This window comes from Motacilla alba, chromosome 6, assembly GCF_015832195.1.
Source record: "Motacilla alba alba isolate MOTALB_02 chromosome 6, Motacilla_alba_V1.0_pri, whole genome shotgun sequence".
NCBI classification, from domain to species: domain Eukaryota; kingdom Metazoa; phylum Chordata; class Aves; order Passeriformes; family Motacillidae; genus Motacilla; species Motacilla alba.
In genome coordinates, this window is record NC_052021.1 from 33,635,541 (window position 1) to 33,654,088 (window position 18,548).

Sequence of the window (18,548 nt, forward strand, 5' to 3'; positions counted from 1 at the left end):
TTTTTTAAAAAATAAGGAAATTATTCATGCTCTGACATAACAGATGGGTGAGTGTAGGGCAGGAAGAGTTTAAAGCATATTTAGGGAGAAAAGAGGTGTCAGATCATTGGCTATCACCAGTTTGAAGGTTTATATCACTGAATATAAGCACTGAAAAGTCATCTTCTCTCTCAGTGCATTGCAGGCAGAGCTTGAGCTCAGCCTTTCTTGATGGATGTTTCTCCTTTTCCATCAGAAGTGTTACAGGAAAGCTGGCACTTGCAGGTAGTAAAACAGAGATATTTCTAGATCTTGGGATGAACAGGCTGCACTGAGAAGGTAAATTCATGGTTTTTTAACATTAACCAAAATGAGAGCATCCTTAGGAGATGGGTGACGGATATTGATTATCAGTGGTGTTAGGAAATACCCATCCTGAGGCACACGCTGTGCCTTGAGTGGCTGAACTTTAAACTTGCAGCATGTTTTTCATTTGGGATGTTCAAAGCAATAACATGAAAGATATTAAAAGCAAACCTTTTCCTTCTTTAAATTCCTTGTACATAAACATTCACCAAAGGCTTGTTGAGCTGCAGAGGGAATTTACTGTCAGTGTGTTCAGGGATGTGTTTGGATTTGCTCTTCCTGGGACAGGAGCTTTGCTCTCCCAGACTTTTCAGATTTTTTGTCCTGGATGCGTGGGAAGGGCTTCCCCCTGCACCTTCCATCTTCCCCTGAGCCTGTCCACGGTCCCAGCCTGCATCCAGAGCATCCAGGCACTCTGGAAATGCCTCTGCTGTTCCTGCTCTGACCTTCCCCACCCCTGCCTGGCCTCACCTTCCCTTAGCCCTCACCTGGAGATGGGGGAGAGCACTCACCTGCCCTTTGTGGGAGAGCACTCACCTGCCCTTTGTGGGAGAGCACTCACCTGCCCTTTGTGGGAGTTGTTTGTTGCTTGCCAGCAACTCCAGGAAAAGGAAAAAATAATAAAGTATGGCTGCTGCAGAAGGTGGGAAACCTGTCATTTCTCAGGTCACTGTGGTTATCAGTGGCATGAGAAGTTTCTCTCTCTCTCTCTGCAAGTGGCTTCAGAGAGAAGGAACCGAAATGGAGCACCTGATCCCTGATCCCATCTCTGCCCCAATTCCCTGCAGAGCTCCAGGGTGACAGAGCCACCTCTCCATAGCCCAGAGCACTCCTGTGGTGCAGCATCATGTCTGCTGAGCTCAGTTTGAGAAGTTTTGGGTGGTTTAATTGGCTTGGGCAGCTCTCTCCTGGCTCAGATGTCCCCTGAGCCAGCACTAAAGCTCTGCCTGGTGGAAACCTGGGATGCAGCTTCAGCAGCACGTTGGGAATGCACAGGACAGGAGGAGTGTCCTGGAACATGAACACTGAAATGCATCACAGCACGGGGTGAGTCAGCTCATCCTCAAAAACTCTGGGAATTGAGTCCACTGGGTGGGCTCCTGCAGAGTCCTCCTTCACAGGGATGGATGGATGGATGGATGGATGGATGGACGGATGGACAAACTGCACAGGAAGCAGGGAAGGCTTCAACAGTTGTATTCCCCCCTGCCCTCCAGTTTTTAATTTCATTTCTTCTTTTCCCATCTTCCATGGGAAAATGTATTTTGGTTCCTGTCACAGTCGGAGGAACAGTGATTCTGTGTTAACAAAAAAATCACCTTTATGACATTCTGTGTTTCTTAATGCTGGAATTTTCCTTCTGAGGGCTCAGGCCCTCCCTGGGTTTGTTTCTCTCTGTGTTTGACTGTTAAACTGTAATTACTTTGTATGATTTGCCTGTAGCTGGCCGGGTCATGTCTGCACTGTGTGAGGTGTAACAGAAGTAATCAAAAAAAGATGGAGGAGAATATAATGATGATTTTCTGACAGTTCCCTCATGGAGATGTACAAACAGAAACATTTCTGGGATGAATTTCAGTTGTGTGTTTGCGTCAATGAGGGTTTTAAGGGAGGTGTGATACTAGGATGGCTTTGTGAGGATTCACTCTCCTTCCCACACTTGTTGTCTCATGTTCTTCCTTCTGGACTGTTTTGCATCTTCTCATGCAGAAACCACGTTTCATTTTTAAAAATCAAAGTGAAATTGCCAACTGTCAAAACCAAACATGTTTTCTGTAAGTTCCTCTTGAACACAGACTAACTTTTTATTTGTCAGACTATTTTTGACAACGTGTTCCTTCCACAACCACTTCAGTTGTGTTTCCTCGAGGAAAACGAGGACAAAGTTTTCTTAAGGAAAAATATTTCCATCTTTGAGATATGAATCACAGTTATTACCTTATATTTGGTGTCATGTTGAGCTGTACTTTCCTGTTTTGGTGCAGCACTTTTTAGACTTAGAAATGTGCATTCAGCACTTGCCAGTGTTTGTATCTCTGAAAATGTTTCTTAGCCAGAGTTCCAGAGTTTTCTGTTCTTCATAAAACTGTGCTTTTCAGTGTTTTTGACAGAATTTAAGGATTTTATGTTCTTTAAGAATTATTCTTCATCTTTTCCAGTTTGTCCAAAGCTCTAAAGTCTCTTTTTCCCTCACCATGTTCTGACACAGCTGAGGGAGCAATGGGGCCTTGGTGCTCCTTGAGGGACCCACCCTTGGCCCTTCTGGAATGTCTCTTGAACAATGGATATGGAATATAGCATGGAATATAGGATTCCATGCTGGAAGGGCATCTCAAGGATCATCTGGTGCTGTGGTCCTTGGGAAGAGCACAGAGAAAAGCTCAGGAAGGGAGTTTGGTTCTCCTTGGAGAGCCTGTGCTCAGCTCTGCTGTGATTGTCTCTTGGTGACAGCATTCTCATTCTGCATGGAATCACGGAACCACAGGATGGTTCTGGTTGCAAGGGACATTAAAGCTCATCCCATTCCACCCCTGCCATGGGAAGGGATACCTTTCACTGTCCCAGGTGCTCCCAGCCCCAGTGACCAGCCTGGCCTTGGGCACTGCCAGGGATCCAGGGGCAGCCCCAGCTGCTCTGGGCACCCTGTGCCAGGGCTGCCCACCCTGCCAGGGAACAATTCCTTCCCAAAATCCCATCTAACCCTGCCCTCTGGCAGTTTGTACCCGTTCCTCCTTGTCCTGTCACTCCTGTTCCTGGTGAATTGTCCCTCTCCAGTTTCCCTTTAGTTCCTGGAAGGTGCTGTGAGGTCTCCACACCACCTTTTCTTCTCCAGGCTGACCAATCCCATCTCTCCCAACCTGTCTCCATAGCAGAGGTGCTCCATATGCTGTATCACCTTTGTGGCCTCCTGGGGACTTGCTCCAACAGTTCCATGGCCTCCTTATGTTGAGGACACCAGACCTGTCTGCAGATGGGAATCCATTGCTTCATTTTTCCTGTTTTAATTTACTATTTTCTGACCTAGCCTAATGAAAAAAAAATCACCATTGTAGGAAACTCTTGCCTCTTGATTGCAGAGGGTGAAAATCCCCCTATCTGCTGCTCGCAATTCAGCTTTAACAAACAGGGATCCCAAACAAGGATTAGAAAACCTGAGGGAGTTGTGAGATGGTCACCAACCAGTCAGGAGTGAGGCAGGGTTTGAAATTCTCTGTATTTATCTTTAAAAGACCCTTGCACTCTTTGCTGTGTGTTCTGGGTGATCTGTAGCCTCACCCAGGGCTTGTCAAACACCACTGGAAGGAGGCAGTTGGCTTAATTAAAGCAGATCGACGTTTTTACAGCTTCCTATATTTTAGTTTCTGCCAAGACAACTGACAAGAAGAAATGAGGAATTTATGAAGGAATCGTGAAAAATTTATGCTGGCATATGAGATTTATTCATCCAGCATAGAAAGTGTGCTTTAAATTCCGACATCAGAGCTGCTAATAGGAAATTTGGAAATAGCCTAAAACTGTGGATTGTTCAGTGTGAATGTGCAGATTCCACACTGGATTTCCATCCTGTGCTGTGCTTCGTATTTCACAGAACCACGGAATGGTTTGGATAGGGAGGGACCATAAAGACAATCTTGTTCCACCCCCTGCCATGGGTAGGGAATCTTTCCACTGTCCCAGGCTGCTCTAGCCTGGCCTTGGGCACTTCCAGGGATCCAGGGGCAGCCCCAGCTGCTCTGGGCACCCTGTGCCAGGGCCTGCCCACCCTCAGAGGGAATAATTTCTCCCAAAGTCCCATAGAAATCTACTTTTCTTCTGCTTAATGCCATCTTCCCTTGTCCCATCAATGCAGTAGTTGTTTGATTTCTAGCTTAGAACTGAGTTGGTTGCTCTGTCAGGATTTCAGACTCATTATTTGTATTAGTCAAAACTTATGGAATAAAAACCCTCATAAGAAAACTGGAGTATTGCCAATGACAAATTTACATCAAATCCTTCAATATTAGATCTTTTAAAAAAACCCAAAACCTCAACTCACGTGCATTTCTGGAAAAAAAATAAAATATTTACTTTTTAAGCTTTGCTGAGCACTTTCTGGATATTATCTCCACAAAGCAGAACTCGGTGTGTGGACGTACGAGTCCACAGGGAAAATAACAGCATTTTCCTCAGTCTCATTTCAGCTCGACTGTTGCATTAATTTCCTTTATAACTTCTGACATCTGTAGCATGAATTGCTAATTTGTTTGGTCTGAAAGTTGGTAGGAAATAAGGACTCCACTGAAGCCAGAGTGCAAAACCACTGTTGCATTCAGCGTTTGTTGCCGTGGTTCTCCTGACGTGACCGACTCCTCCATTTTGTGCTTAACCTGGATTTGATTGAAATTTGTAAACTTTGCCCGTACATGGAGTTTTGTATCAGAGCTCGCTGTTCTCTCTGCTGTAAAATATCTAATCCCTTCTACTTACATGTTTCTGTTAAAGCTGTTCCCTTGTTCTGACATGGAAATCCTCCCTGTACGAGTGTGATGGATGACACGCAGCGCTCGCCTTGATTTAACGTGGGGAGAGGTTTGTTAGAGCTGATAAATAGAAAGGGGTTGATTTAAGACACCCGGGAGTGGGTTTTGGGCAGAGATGTGGGTGTGGGATGAGCAGAACGGCTCCAAGACTTGCTGATCATGGAGATTAATCTCCAGATCTGGGGAAGCTCAGTTCAGTCTGTCAGAGATGTCTCACGTGGGGTGAGGTAACGATGCACCACAATTAACCTGAGATGGGCAGCTTCAGATGAGACGAGGCCGACGGGCACGTCAGGCTTTTCCAAGTTTTTCAGCTCATTCAGTTGAAAATCCAGAAGGGCTGGATTGTATTTTGTGGATAGATGTGATAAATAGCAAAGAAATGCTGGGAAAGCTTGGTGGGTGCCAAGGGCAGGGTCTGGTGCAGTAGAAGAGATTTCCTGGGTTAAGGAATAGGACAGGACAGGGGGAAGAGCCTTAAGCTGTAGAAAGGCAGGATAAGGTGGGATATTGGGAAGGAATTGTTCCCTGGGAGAGTGGGGAAGGGCTGGGATGGAATTCCCAGAGAATCTGCCCCTGGATCCCTGGCAGTGCCCAAGGCCAGGCTGGACACTGGGGCTGGAGCAGCCTGGGACAGTGGGAGGTGTCCCTGCCATGGCAGGGGTGGAATGGGATGATCTCTGAGGTCCCTTCCCACCCAAACCAATGTGGGATTCTGTGGTTCTGTGATTCTTAGGAGAAGCTGAAGGTTCTGTTTCCTCCATCTGACTTGTGGGAGATGTTCACGGGGCTGTGAACGTGGCAGTTGTCCATGGTCAGGAAGGATGAGTCCACAGGTGAATCCTAAAGCTGTACTTCAGTTTAGGTTGGAAAAGCCCTTCAGGACCATCAAGTCCAATTCCCCCAGCACTGCCAAGGCCACCAGGTGCCACGTCCACACAGCTTTTAAATCCCTCCAGAGATGGGGACTCCACCTCTTCCCTGAGCAGCTGTTCCAGGGCTGGACAACCCTTTCAGGGAAGAAATTTTCCCAAATATCCAACATGCCCCTCCTCTGGTGCACCTTGAGGCCTTTTCCTCTTGTCCTGTCTTGTCCTGTCCATGTACTCAGAGTTACCACCAGCAGATTTCCAGCTGTGTTAGTAAATGAAATTGCAGTGATAAGGAACCAGTTGGCTTTAGGGTTTTAGGGGTTTTTTTGCCTCCTCACCAGTGCTCTTTAATAATAAATGAATTCTCTCCATGCAGTGAATAAGCCTGTTTGGGATCTAAGTACTGCAATACATCTTACAGAGCCAGGGCTGGATTTGGGAATGCTGCAGGTTCTGTCAGGAGCTTTAGGCTGCAGAGGAACAATCCCAAAAAAGCCTTTTAAAAAAAAAAAAAAAAAAAAAAAAGAAAATATTTACATGGTTTGGTTTTTCATCTTGTGTTATTCTCTGGTTCTGTATCCCTAAGTTTGGTGCATCAGTTAGGAAATTCAGGGTGAAGGATGCACTTAGGATGCACCAAGAGCAGAAAAAGAGGATTTCTAGTGCTGGTCTCTGTTTGTCCACAGTGATAGCCATTTCAATGTGTTACTGATCTGATCATTGTGAAGATCTAAATTTCCCTACACAAATTCTTCAGATGTCACTGGGAATAGTTTGACTTTTGTTGGGTTTTTTGCTTGTTAGCTTGTTTGGTATTTTTTTAGGTAATTTTTTTTCTGGTTTATTTTTAGTTGGTTGTTTCCCCCCCTTCTGGATATTGATTAATTGCTTGTGGTTTGATTAATGTATGTATTTATTTACTCTCTGAGGGCTGCATTTCAGCTGTTGAGTGCATGAGCAAACTGCTCATGGTACAGTCACAGAATCCCAGGATGGTTTGGGTTGGAAGGACCTTAAATCCCACCTCATCCCACCCCCTGCCATGGGCTGGGACACTTCCACTGTCCAAAGTTGTTCAACAGCCCATCCAAGCTGTGATCCAACAATGATCCTGATTTTTTTATTAAATTTTATAACACACAAAAGAAAAAAAAAATTAGGAATTAAATCTTGGTCACCCGTTTTTTTCCCCTCTGTGCCCAGTTTTTCTTAGAATAGCCTCTATGAGTGACTTTAATTTCAAACTTAAATGTATGAGGTGTTGTTACTCTAGCATGTAAATCTTTTAATCTGCAATTAATAGGATAATTGAAATGTCATGTTTATGAAAATGAATTTTTTCCCTGGCTGGGATATTCTGCAATTCACTTACCTGCACTGGGCTTCCAGGTGAACGTTGTGTCCTTGAGCTCTCCTTGGCTGCACTAAGCATTTTCTTTGTCCATTGCCAGCTCACAAAACATTAAACATTCCCTTTTTTCCCCTGAATCGTAAATCCCCTGGCTCTGGGAGTGCTGTTGGGATGGGGGAACTGCTGAGGCTGCTGAGCCGCCCCGGAGCAGAGCAGGGGGACAGGGGAGGGACACAAAGTGCAGCTCATCCCCTCAGTCCAGGAGCAGCACCTGGAGTCTGCACTTGGGTTATTTCCACCTGAGTCAGGGCGGCTCAGAGGCTGAAAGGAAAGAGGAAATGAAGCTCAGGTTTTGAAAGGAGTGAGTGGAATTTGTGCTCAGTGTCCTACTCTGTGGATTGTTGGAGGGGGGGAAATGTGGTTTTTCCTCGCTCTGTGAAAAGCTGTAAACGTTTTTGCACAAGTTGGTTTTATCCTGTTTTAAATTTATTTCCCAGATACAGAAGTAAGATGGTGCAAGTGAATAATTTCATGCTTTTCTCTCTTTTATCAGTAACTCAGTGTAAATACTTCTCTTTTTTTTTGTAGTGAGGTTTTAGTGAGTTATATTGATGTGAAAGAAATCTTAAAAGTAGCACAAAGATCTGCTGAAAAAGTTTAAAAAGAAAAAAGAAGCAACAACTCGTAAAACTTGCTCATCCCTGCAAGAATTTATGTCTGCATGTACCTGAGCCAGTATTCAGGAGCTTTGCTTGAAGGCTGGCAAGGAATCCAACAGGAAAACTTCTCAAGAAATCAGATTCTGCCATGCAGATTCACCGGGTTAAGAAGGACGTGATTTGTGAAGGTTTTAAATTTGAACCTTTTTTCTTTTTTTTTTCTTTTTTTTTGAGCTCCTCGTTCCATTTTGGAGGCTGAATTATAGGAAGGCTAAGAAAGGGACAGATTTAATGTCAGAATTCAGGTGTTTCCAGGCACAAACCTGGAGAATTTATAGTGCAGGTGTCGGGAGGGATGCCAGCAGTGAAGCCACGGTGATGTCAAGCAAGCAGCCAACGTTTGAATTGCGATGCAGCTCATTTTGGGGTGTGCTGCAGGCTCTGACAGACACAGGCTTCCAAAAAATGGGCATAAATTGTCCACACAGATGTTGCCTTTGGGCCCAGGGGCTGCTGCAGGGGGATGCGCTGTGGTAAGTGTTGGAAAAATGGTTTGTAGCTGGATTTGAGGGCTCTCCAGGAGATCAGAGGGGGTTTTTTAGCAGGGATGGGGTCAGTGCCCATCCTGGAGCACGGGAGAGCAGGGTGGGAGATCCTGCTGCATGGAGTGGTGTGAAAATAAACACCAGGATGAGATTTCCTGATAGTGTTGAGGTTTAGGGAAGAATTTATTGGTGCTGAAATCTCCCTGGCAGGGAGCAGCCAGGGTGGGGTTGGGCTCTGCTCGCAGGGGACAGGGACAGGACAAGAGGAAATGGCCTCAGACTGTTCCAGAGGAGGGTCAGGTTGGATATTTGGGAATATTTCTTTACAGAAAGGGTTGTCAAATGTTGGAACAAGGTGTTGAGGGCAGTGCTGGAGTCCCCATCCCTGGAGGGATTTCAGAGCCCTGTGGATGTGGCACTTGGGGACAGTGGTGACCATGGTGGTGGTGATGGTTGGGCTTGATGATCTCAGAGGCTTTTGCATCCATATAAATGATTCCATGATTCAGGGATTAGTCAGGCTGTAGTTCTGATTCTTTTAATTTGCATTTCAATTTCGCTCCTGTCTTTGAACTGATTCTGAGGCTGTGGCAGGGAGCTGGGAGTGAGCTTGGTGTGAACTCCAACCTAATATTTATATAACTTTCATGCCGATACAAGGTTCAAGAAAATCAGTGATTTCTTTATCAGGAATTCAGTATATGGTTTTCCATTTTCTATGAATTTTAATCTATAATTTTCTAATGACCTTTTTTCAAGAACATTTTATTATGGTGCCTCATTTACCTTGCTGAAAGATATTTTTATTTTTTATGTGATGTTAAAAGTCACACATAAATTTGATCCTCTGTTCACAGTCCACTTACTTAACTGGGTATTTGATTTAAAGGTACTTCTGGCTTGAAAGTGATTTAAAGGTGCTTTTGGCTTGAATTCAGGTAACTTAAAATATTTTTTGAGATAATTATCACACAAATATCAATGGCAAATGGGCCAAACATGATCTTGTGGGCAAGAATATATTTATAGAATTTTATTCCTGCATTTTATACTGAAAAATCATCCATTGGATTTGTTACTCAAGCAATTGGGCATTGTGGGAAAATTAAACTTTGCCAACTTTTTCAGCTCTTCTTTGCTAAAGGGCCATTGTCAAAGATGCTTTGTTTGCCATAAAGAAAGATTTGCAGTGGCAGTTTTATATAACAACAATAATATTAATTTGAATTATTTTTGGAAGAATCTCGGAGCAGCTGGGGAAGATCATCTGCATTATGTTGACCTTACAGATGTTCAAGTTGATTCATGGAGGAATGAAGTAATTTGCCTGTGCCCATGCAGTGAACAACCAGCAGTGAAGAATAGGAGGCAGCTCATAGATTATTTTCACATGGAATGTTCAGCTCCATTTTCATAATTTGTCCATTTTTCCTAGGAATGTTAACCCATATCTCCGCTGAAATAGCCCGGTTCACAGCTGAGGCATAAAAGCTGAACCATTATTTAAAATTCCATGGAAAATTAAGGAAGGTTCATGTAATACTGAGTTTTTTTTAAGGTCAGCAAAGGTGTGGGCACATTCTCACCCCAGAGAACCCAGAGGGTTGTGAATTTTTGGGGAGTTTAACCTTGGTGGTCATGGAATTGTCAGAGAGTTATGGAATGATTTGGGCTCATCCCATTCCACCCCTGCCATGGCAGGGACACCTCCCACTGTCCCAGGTGCTCCCAGCCCCAGTGTCCAGCCTGGCCAGGGATCCAGGGACAGCCCCAGCTGCTCTGGGCTCTCAGTTCCTTCCCATTATCCATCCCAGATCCCAGCCCTCTGGCAGTGGGAAACTGTTCTTACAGTTTTAAACAATAGATTAAAACTCATAAAAATCTGAAACTGTGGGCAAAGCTCTGCAGAGGCTCCTTTTCCTGGGGAAGAAGTGCTTCTGGAATAAATAAACCCCAGTGGATCCCATACTCTGGCACAGCTGGAGAGCTGCCCTTCCCCTGCCTCTCCATGAAGGAGATGTGCCCTGAAAATGTTTGGGTTGGTTTTTTTTTTTGAAATCTAAACTATAAACGTGTAAAATATCACAACGTGCCTCCCTGCAAGAACCCACATCCAACCTGGAAACCCCCAGCCACGGAGGCTTGACGAGAAGAGCAGAAGAAGCTTGACTCTGTAACATTTATTTCAAATTAATTTTCTGCCATCCAGCTCCAGCAGTTCATTTTTCCTACTGAATGGGATCTAATAAGACCTAATAGGTGATAAATCAGTTTCCCAGTTTTGGGCATTAAGGAACTGCAGTGCTGTGTTCTGCTAGAGCAGGAAGGTCTCCAGCTCTCTGTTCCACAACAAGCAGGGCATTAAATAGTCTTAAATCATCAGCCTGTCCCTTCCTCAGCTCCAGGACCACTCCTGAGGCTGGGAAATTTCACAATGAGGGATCATTCTTTATGGCAAACTCTGTAGCTGCGAGCAAAGCAATTTAAAAAACACTTTAGGAGAGTGGTTCCTGCATCCTGCTCCTGCTACAAATCACTCGGCCTCAGTGTTTACAAAATCTGCAGTTTAACTAATACAGATGGGTTATCAAATTATCCTGATGGAAACAGATAGAGAGGTTGTTTCCTATCAACAGATCCATTAGGAACTAACAACAAAATGGGATTATTTACTCAGCATCTATTCATTCCCACTAATTTGGCACAGCGTTATTAGCACTGAAGCTTTACATGCAAAACACTCCAATTCTGGGGGTAATTTGATAATGCAAGACACGTTCCTGATCCATCATTTTATAGGATGGGTCCTATAAACCTGTGTTTTAACAACCAATCCTTACCTAGCTCTTCCATGGCAAAGCACATCCATCCCAATTAGGAGCAGCACCAGCTCTAGAGAAGGTTTAGATGAGCCTGGGGTTTATTATCCTTGGGTCTCTGACCCACACTCCAAAGGATTTATTGTTCCAAAGGCTCTTTTTTCCCCAAGTTTAAATCTGAGCAAGGCTTTAGGAAGGTTCAGAGCTGCTGCAGCTCACAGCAAAGGGGTTCACCAGATCAACTGGTCAAAACCAGCTGGGTTAACTCAGTTGGTTTCAGTCACACAAACCCGTCCAAGGTTTTCCATGAATCCAGGGGGGATGTTTGCACAAAGTGCTTTTTGCAGCAGTATTTGGGAAGTGAGAACCTCCAGCAGAAAGATGGGGATCAGGAAACATCGGTGTTCAGCCCAGAGAGGAGAAGGCTCTGGGGAGACCTTAGAGCCAATTCTGGACCCTCAAGGGGCTCCAGGAGAGCTGGAGAGGGACTGGGGACAAGGATGGAGGGACAGGACACAGGGGATGGCTCCCACTGCCAGAGGGCAGGGATGGATGGGAGACTGGGAATTAGGAATTGTTCCCTGGGAGGGTGGGCAGGCCCTGGCACAGGGGCTGCCCCTGGATCCCTGGCAGTGCCCAAGGCCATCTTGGAGCAGCCTGGGACAGTGGAAGGTGTCCCTGCCCATGGCTGGGGTGGAATGGGAAGATCTTTAAAGTCCCTTCCAGCCCAAACCAGTCTGGAATTCCATGATTTATGGTCAGCAGAGTCCTTGCACGTGGGACTTGTCAGCCCAGGCCCAGCAGGTTTTGGACGATGCCCCCCTGGGATGAGGAGCTTCCCACGTGTTTGTCCTGCCCTCCTACTCCTGAGTCAGATCATCCTCTCTGGGCAGTGATGTGTCCATTGACTGCCCTGCACATAAAAGGAGAAAATACTGGATTCAGCTGGCAAGGAGGAGGGGAAGCACAGCTTTGCTTCTCACCCTGATCGATCCCACTCTTGTGGGTGCTGCGACTTCTTAAAGGAGAAAATGAAGTTTCAGTTGTTGTCAGAGGCAGCAGTGAAATTGCCTTTGCAGTTCCAGCTGAATGAACCAAGTTTTATTTATTCTCTAAAACCAAACAGGAGATAAAACACTCACACCCTGTATTTTGTTTGCACATCATCATAGCAGCATTTTCCTGCTCGAGGATTAACACCAATTGTGCTTGGATTTGTTATTTACAGGTCTCACCTCGGGCCACCTTGCCTTTATTGGGTAGGAAAATCAAAAATTGCCTTTGCATGACATAAAGGCAGAGCTTTTAACATGGCAGATCTCTGGCTGCTCAGTGGCACCTTCTGATGTACAAAGTGGGGTCAGCACAAAACGTTTCTGTCTCAAAGACATTCAACACCCTGCGAGTTCCAGCTCTGCCAGACCTCTGCCCTCGCTGCTGGGGCATCCCCCACCCGCTGCAAGAGGGGCTGGAGGGTGTCCAGGGAAGGGAACAGAGCTGGGAAGGGGCTCAGCCTGGAGAAAAGGGGGATCGGGGGGACCTTGTGGCTCTGCACAGCTCCTGCCAGGAGGGGACAGCCGGGGGGGTTGGGCTCTGCTCCAGGGAACAGGGACAGGAGCAGAGGGAATGGCCTGAGGGTGGATTTTGGGGAAAATTCCTTCATGGAAAGGTTTGTCCAGCCCCGGCACACCTGCCCAGGGCAGTGGTGGAGTCCCCATCCCTGGACGTGCTCAATAAACGTGTGGAGGTGGCACTTGGGGACACGGGGCAGTGGTGGCCTTGGCAGTGCTGGGGGATGGTTGGACTCGATGACCTTGGGGGATTTCCCAACCCAAATCATTCCATGGCTTTCTGTGGATCTTTGCTGCATTTCCCTGGCTCCATGGAGGGCTGGACATGTGGAGTGAGTCAGAGGTTATCTGCAGAATCGCGGAATTCCTCAGGTCAGAGCAGCCCTCCAAGACCACTGAGTCCAACCATTCCCAGCCCTGCCAAGGCCACCACTGCCCCGTGTCCCCATGTGCCACCTCCCGTTGGCAAGTGCTGTTGTCATTAATTTAGGCAAAGCAAGGTGCTGAAATACTGGTGTGATTCCCAAACCTCTCTAAATTTGTTTTAAAGGAATTCTGAAAGAAACTAAGTGACCCTCCCAACTTCCTGTGCTGTCCAAAGCAGCTTCAAAAAAAAAAAAAAAATCAGTGTTTGTCACAACCTGAAATTCCCTAGCAGGAGTCAATTTAAACAGCTGTGACCACCCTGTAATTATGATTTGTCACAGACTAATATTTGCTTTTTTCATTCATTTAAAACCCCATTTGTTTTACTGTGTACAAATTAAGAACAAAGTGTCATGTTGGTCCCTGAATGCATAATTGCAATTAAGGTGGTGTCTTGCAGAAATAATACGTGGAGGGTTAATTTGGACCACGAGCTGGTTTTAATTCTGCCTTTGTGTTTCTCTACGAGTGAATTATCCTAGGGTGGCACAGAGAAAATCACAGTTATTTGTAGCTGGGCTGTAACGTTGTGTTTTTAATGGGAGTATTTTTAACGAGGGCTTGTAGCCTGAATTGTTGATGAAAAGCAGATTAGTTCTGTTTGCTCATTCCATGAGAGGTGAGAGGCTCTGAGCAGGGTTTGTGGCCCCAGTTGGGAACTTTGCTGGAGGAAATTAGGGAACTTCTGATGAAAATGTCAACGTGTGAAGAGTTCAATCACAGGAGGGCTCTGCACAAGTCTCTGTTTCTCCCTTTTTAGTGACATTTGGCTCTTAAACATCTGATGATGTCTTGGGAATAAAAATATGATATATAAAAATATTATATATTTGGTCATGAATTACAAATGTGGGTGAATGTGACCTAAATGAACACATTCCCTATTACAGGAACAGCATTGGAGTGGTGTCATCGTTTAATTCTCTCTTATGTCTTGGATTAAATCACAATTTTTGAGGCCCATTTGCGCCATTAAATGCTGTTTGTGGGGTAGAAGAAGCATCTAACTTAAATATTAATAAAGTGAGAATTTCCCAATTTTAATACAGCAAAATTAATATTAAGGTAGATATAGATTTTTTTAAAAAAAACACAAACCTTTTACTATTTTCCCCAGTAAAAGTTAAATTACTCAACCTAAGCATCAAGGGGAAGAGGCAATTATTTCTTAAAAAGTGAGAGAAAAAGGAAGAAGGTTTTAAAATATGCAGGGAAAAAAATCTTTTTCTCAGATGACACTTCTAGGAGAAAAACTAAAAAATTGAAGTATTTTGCAATAATTTATGAAACACTTATTGCATGTTTTCTTTGAAAGTACTGTTTTTAACTGAAAACTAGGCAGAACAAGCTAATTCCTGAATTTCTCAATGCCTAGTTCTTCAGCAGTGACTCTCAAACCTCTTTGGCCTCTGGGTGTGATCCAAAGCAAAAGCTTTTTGAAGGTTTTTGTGTGGCTGCTGTAACACCAGAGCTTTGGATTGTAACACTATAAATCACGTCCCAGGTTTTGTGCTGCCACTTTCAGTATCCTTTGGGATCCATTTTCAGGGATCAATGTTTGGATATTGCTGATGTTAAAGATGAAATTACTTAAAATCTGGACAACCAGTGTATGCCATTCTGCTTTTAATTTCTCTGGCCAATATCCAGGAAATGGAGCTTTTTACCTTGTATAAACCTTTGATCCCATTGATCATTGCTGGCCTAGACCACTCCTGGCTGCTGCCAGGCTTTCCATAATTTCTGCTGCAGATGGAGCTGAAAACTGGCAAATCTGCTCTGCACAAGCATCAAAATCCATTGGAAAAGCAGATTTTTCCTTGCCCTTCATGGGTCATTGGATGCCAGCATCCCTCTGCATCCCGGTGTTAGTCCCTGCATCCTGCTCAGCTCATTCCCAGCTTTGTTAGGCCCTGCTTTGCTGGTACCCTGAGTTTTTAGTGACCAGATGGTGCTGCCCATCCCGTGTGGGTGCTCAAACATCACTCAAGGCAGGGATGAAGGGATTGTGAATTGGTTTAGTCCTGGAATGGTGAGTTTGGAGCAACCTGGGCTGTGGAACGTGTCCCTGCCCGTGGAATGGGAGGATCTTTATGGTCCCAACCCAAACCATCCTGGGATTCTCTAATACAATCCTGTAAAATGAGGATGACTTCAGGTGTTACTCCATACACAAGCATTGGGTGAAAAAAATCAACCTGAGCATTTGCTTTGGTTGTGTTCTCTGGGTGAGAAAATCTCCTATCAGGACTAAGCTAAATTTTTCCCCACTTAGGTTTTTTTTGCTTTTGTGAGCCCATCAGATAATTGCAGTCTACTCCCGGAGAGGCTGCTGGCTTTCAGTGCCATGGGCATTATAAATCTTCTATCTAGAGAGAGCCAAACTCTGTAATTCAGGCCAGGGGAGAAGATAAAAGCAGCAGAAATGGTGCAGAAATGCCATTTGGGCCTTGTACCCAACTCTACTTTGCCCCAGTGCAGGAGAACCAGGCCAGGGGCATTGATGGTTGTGAAGGGACTGCCTGGTCGTCTTGTCCTGGTGAGGCTCAGGGATATTTTCCATCTGGGAATTCACTTCCCTGGCACTGCATCCCCCCGTGTGCACTGTGGGATTGATGGTGCTCCAGTGTGCTGCTGTCCAGTTCCCAAATTCCAAGGAAACAAACCTTGCACAGTTTTGGAGGTTCTCTTACTGCTGTGTCCATATTGAAGCAACCTTTTCCATGGCTCTGCCTTGGGAAGGGGAGGATTGACCCAAAGCTGTGCCTGGAGGTTGTTGCACTGGCTCAAACTCACCTGTCAGAAATCAAATTTTAGCCTGTGGTGCTTGAAAGCACTCTTAGTGTCTCAATAGCCACAGAATTTCCAAACAATCGTTTGGCCACACAGCATAATTCAGTAGTTTAAAGAGCTTTCTTGGGATTAACAGAGGGAGTAAAATTAAAGTATTGCATAAAAGGAATCGCACAGAACCTGATTTCAGAGCATCCCTGAATGGTTTGGCTTGGGAGGGACTTTAAATCCCATCCAGATCCCCCCCTGCCATGGCAGGGACACCTTCCACTGTCCCAGGGTGCTCCAAGCCCTGTCCAACCCAGCCTTGGCCACTTCCAAGCATCCAGGGGCAGGGAGGGATTTACATCCACATTCTATTTCATCGCTCGTTTGCTATAAACCACTTGTTATCCCAGCCTTTGTCCCATTGACACACTTGGCTGTGTTTTTGTGACCCTGACTGTGTTTGCCTCTTAGGCTTGGATTTCACCAGGCAGGAACTAATCCCCAGCTGGGAAATTCTGGGAAGGATTGGCATGTCCAAGGCAGCACTGAATCCTGCCTGGAGCCCATGCAGAGGCTGCAGTGCAGCCCCCACACCTGGGTGTGATCCCTGCTGAGAGGCTGCAATGGGTTTGTGGGGTTGGCAACGTCCTTCTGCTGCCCTGCAGAACAGAAAACCCACATTATTAATGGCATTGTGTGCCCTGCCGGGCTGGTGTGTGTGCTGTGTCACCTGGGACTGTTGGTGGGGCCTGCAGGGTGATTTAACCCTTCCCACAGAGCCAGAAATCCTGCTCAGAGCTGCCGAGGGGCTGGGCTCCTCTGCTGGGGGCTCCTGTTACTGGCAGGTGTTGAAGCATCCCAGTGAAGCATTTATCCACTCCAAAGATATCAGGCAGGGTGCTGAGGGAGCTCTGGGAGGAGCAGCAAAGCAGGGATTTGTGCAGGGGCTGACAGCTGGGTGAGGCAGGCAGGACAGGCACAGCTCCCATCTCTCTTGGTGTCGGGTCTCACCCCCGGATTGGGGTGACCCCGAAAGATGGAAAAGTCTCTCCTCCAACCCGTGCCTCCAAAGAAAGACTCAGCAGTCCTCTGTTGTCTGTTCTTTAGGTTGTTTATTGTTGGTTATCTAAAAGATTCTTCTCCTGAGCTGCTGTGGCCCGTTCAGCAGCTCAGACAGAGGCACACTGCCCTCCCAGGGGCTGCTGCCATCTTTTATATCATATATTACGTGTTAAATATTTATACTTTTTCCCCAATGCCTACTGTCCATATTGAATGGTGACTTTCTACTCTAAACCAATCTGTGAGTGCCAACATCACCACAGACATGGAGGTTAGGAAGGAGAAAGAAGGAGGACAGGGCACACCCAAATCCCTCCATCTTAGAACCCCTGACCCCCATGTACAAAACTTGGACCCCTGTGTACAAGGCTTAAACCCCCCTGTACAGCACTCAGAAACCCTCCCTTTCACTTTGTGACCGCTTCTACTGCAATACCTGAACTTGTGTGTGTGGCTTGTGATTCTCCATACAGAGTTGGTGATTTGCTCCACGGGCTCAGATCCAAACCCCACGTGTGTCTTTGGCTGCTGCCAGGGTCTCAGAGCCCCCTGCCAGCGGCTCGGGCCATCCAGGGCACCCAGAGGGATGTCCTGGGTTCCCACATCTTGGCTCCCTCTTTCACACACCCCGCTGCCTCCTAAAATGTTCTGTGTCACTTTAATATCTGAGAGCCGCCCTTTGGATCAAACACAGGCTTACCTAAAGCTCAGCAAGATGGTGTTTTACTTTGCCAGCATTAGTGTTCCCTTCACAAAACTGTCAGCAGCCGTGGCACAGCCCAGCAGAGCAGCTGCTGCAGTTTATCCTGCTCATCTCTTACAAGAAATCCCATTTTAACCTCTTCCCAGGGAGCCTCTGCTTGCTGGGGAGATGGATTCCAGTTTTGTGAAGGTTCAGCTCTTCTGGGCAGTGCCTCTGTGCTTGTGATTGCTTGGGTTAGAAAATAAAAGTCGTGGTAAGGCATTGGGATAACTCAGCTCCCGTGGAAACTTTCTGCCATCAGAATGAACTTCACATTTTGGGGGAAACTTCAGCAAATGGAATTTCTGAACAACCCTGACTGGTGACCCCAGCACTGAAGAGGTGATAACCCAACCTTTGACGATTGCTTTCTTTTTCCTCATTGCTATTCTCTGGTGGAATTTGATAAATTAAGTACCTGCGGGAAAAAAGGGAGATTCTTTTCCAAGCAGCATCAGGACATTTGTTTAGCCGGGTGCAATTGTCTTCCCAGTTGATGGCAAGATGGATGAGAATGCCAAATAATTTGAAATGTAGCAGATCGATGCTATTGATTTATCCATAAGTAGCTAAAGTGGCCTTAATCACCTGCAGTATCCATGGAAATGGGGAGGGAGCAGAGGCCAGGGCTGTCAGCACAGAGCCAGGGAGGTTCCCCTGCTGCAAACCCTGAGGCACTGTCAAGTGTTTGAAAACATTTTGCCAAATTCAGCCAGAACTTCCGTGCTTTGCAGGGAGATTTGCCTGTGATGTCCTTTCCCAAACTTTCCATGAATTACTTCTCTTGTGATTCTTTCTCTTTCTGGACTGAAGGTTTGTGTGAAAAGCAGTGCAACAGGAAAAAAAAACCAACTT

At 45.8% G+C, this 18,548-nt stretch overlaps 1 protein-coding gene across 1 annotated transcript in view; it reads left to right on the plus strand.

Moving 5' to 3' along the window:
• Window positions 1–18,548, plus strand: part of DOCK1 (dedicator of cytokinesis 1) — a 273,464-nt gene that overhangs the window by 167,888 nt on the left and 87,028 nt on the right. The gene's annotated exons all lie outside the window — the stretch shown is intronic.